At 38.9% G+C, this 2,972-nt stretch overlaps 1 pseudogene; it reads left to right on the top strand.

Annotated features, from left to right (window-relative positions):
- Nucleotides 1–570: 570 nt before the first annotated feature.
- LOC148091568 (U6 spliceosomal RNA) lies at nucleotides 571–671 on the top strand (annotated as a pseudogene).
- The last annotated feature ends 2,301 nt before the right edge of the window (nucleotides 672–2,972 follow it).

Consider the following 2,972-nt stretch of genomic DNA (forward strand, 5'->3'; position numbering starts at 1 on the left):
ACCGGAAAGGTGTTTCTTGTTTCTTGCTTCATTTGGAACTGTGTTTAATGAGTCACATTTAATCAATTTTTGATGGACCAAAAAGAAAATTTCCTTAAGAGGCAACCAGAAAAATATTCACCCTCCCCAAATTATCTACTGACTTTTAACTAGGTTGGGAAGAAAAGATGTCTGTTTATGTGTATTCCAGACCAGTGCCTGGTGACCAGACTCTCATTACTTGCTGAGCACTGTGAGTAGAGGTACACCCCATTTTCTGTGGCTGATGAGTTTCTGAAAACTGATGTGTAAATCCAGTTTTTGGTGACTAGGGTGGATGGTTTTGTCAAATGACTATTCACTATCTCATTAATCTTTGTGAACACATATTTTTCTGTATTTGTTTTGTTTAAAGGAATGTACCCTATAGATGGATTTCTCTCTACTCTGTGACCCTCCTACCATAAGAGTATTACATGATAGTGATATGTTTTTATCATAAGTTCATCAAGGGATCCTAAAGCTTCAAGGCACATTTGCCTTGCTTTCCTCAGAGACAATGGGAAGTGAAGTTCACTAAAGTAGAAAATGGTGCAGCACATATACTAAAATTGGAATGATACAGAGAAGATTAATTAGCATGACCCCTGCGCAAGGATGACACTCAAATTCATGAAGTCCATAAAAAAAAGGGGGGAGAAAATGATTTTATATTTAGTGAGATAATTCTACTATCTACAATCCTTGATTCAGCTTTTTTGTTGGACAGTAAATTCACTGATTTAAAATAAATTGAGCCCGGCCGGGCGTGGCTCAGCTGTTGAGCATCGACCTAGGATCCAGGCAATCAGGGTTCGATTCCCCGTCAGGGCACATGCCCTGGTTGTGGGCTTGATCAATGATGCTCTCATCATTGATGTTTCTATCTCTCTCTCTCTCCCTCTCCTTCCCTCTCTCTGAAATCAATAAAGATATATTTTAAAAAAATAAAAATTAAAAAAAAATAAATTGAATTCCTATATATTAAAATAAAGATAATATGATTTTTTGTTGCAGGTTGCTACTACATTTCTAAGACTAGAAGACCATATTTCCTCCTAGCTTTATCTTTGGTTAGCATGTACTCCTGGATAATAAGACTTCCCTGTAAACAATTATGACAACAGCTTATGTCACAGTTTATGGAGCACTTGGCTTTTGGAAGGCTGCAGCTGAGAAATAGTACCAAATCCTGCCCTTCAGTCATGGGCTTAAGGTCTTCATCAGTTTTTCTTGTTTATAATGGTTCTTGAATTGCTCCTGCTGCCTTTATTATAATAACAAAGCACCTTGGTTTCCTTTCTTCCATTTCCAATTTCAAGTCTATTCATTCATTTATCCATTCAAAACTCATACATATTTGTTGAATGAGTAAACAAATACCTATTGAGGGTCTACCATGAATAAGGCATTTAGTGGATAGATACAATTGAGGATGAGATGTAAAACCTGTCTTCAAGGAATCAACAATATAAAAAAAAAGATATATGGGTGCATTCACCACATATACAAATAATGACAATATAAAGAAGAATGCAAGTCATTAGAGATTTAGGAACCATGGAAATCCACTTCCAGCTGTTGGGTGGCAACCAATACTTCATGAAAGAGGTGTCACTTGAGCTGGGTTTTAAAAGATGGGTGGTAGTAAGAGGCCAAGAATGGTGCTGGAATTTCAAGCAGGGAGTCCAGCATGAAGGTACACATACAGGAAAAAGTAAGGCTCAGGTGGAGAATGGTAAAACAGTGAAAAAAGAGTAGATGGGGAGAGGTCGGAAGTGTGGAATGTGCCGGTTGAATGTGGGGAATCCGAAAGGCCAGCCTGAGAGGTGTCTATGGGTGGGAAGTAATTTCTAGTCTTATGCTTGGCAATGTTTACCTGCCCACCCAGGCAGTGTTAAGCCTCTCTAAGAACTGGGGCAAGCCAACCTATTTGTCCTTTATTTGCTCAGAAATGACATGGGAAGAATGTCAGACGCATCAAGGAGATGGACAGTTCAATACTGCTCATAGGAAAAGATGTGTGCTCTCAAAAATGAATTGTTTCATGCAAATAGGCCAGTTGTTTAAAATATGTGTGAAGCTTGATCCCTACTGGAGAGTAAGGAAAAACAATTCAACAAAACAGCAGGAAGCCACATGACAGATGGGCTTATTTCTGGATTTTAATGATACTTAGCCCGAAGATCTGAAAAGTCTGTGTCAGGTGATGAGCATTCTCTTGTACTGTAGGCCATGATTCAGAAGACAGGTTTGGTTCTCACAGAACATGTCAACACAAGGACTATCTTTATTAAGATGAAGACCGCACCCTATTATCTGGTTTATGGTTACCACTATTTTCCTCAGGGGTATATCTCTAGTACATAGACTCATGCTGAAAATCAGGTCTTGTTGCCTGACATACTCATTGACTCAATGTTCCACTGATGATAACTCATCCAAGAATTTCTGAACTATGCTGTGCCAGTGATTCCCAACTTGTGTTTGGAACCCCTGGTGTTTTAGCCATTTGCCAGAATCACATGTAAACCAGACAACTTAAATTCAGTAAAATTTGCCCGTTTTAGAGTCCTATAAGTTTTGACAAATGCATATAGTTAAGTCACCACCACCACCACTTTCAAGATCTAGGACAGTTCCATCAGTAATACTTTCAACAATCAAGATAAGTTTTTAAAAAAAGGAAGAACAAATTGCTCTATTTTGTTTTAACACGGCTCCTTTTCTTCTCCTCCTGCCAGAGGAAGAGAGGATTTCCCCCTAATATTTTCTGTGGGAATTTGGTCAAACTCCTAGAGGTAAATCTTACAGTATTGTGGGTACCTGGAGTTTTTAAGTCTCAGAGTTGTCCCTCCTGGGCCTCAGCAATTTGTCAGGTACAGTTCTCGTTTTCTTCCCTAGTACTGGTTTCTGTGTCAGTTTCTGTTGGTGAGTCTCTGCTCCGTTAAGGC

The sequence above is a fragment of the Miniopterus natalensis genome, chromosome 14 (assembly GCF_054644295.1).
Source record: "Miniopterus natalensis isolate mMinNat1 chromosome 14, mMinNat1.hap1, whole genome shotgun sequence".
Taxonomy (NCBI): Eukaryota; Metazoa; Chordata; class Mammalia; order Chiroptera; family Miniopteridae; genus Miniopterus; species Miniopterus natalensis.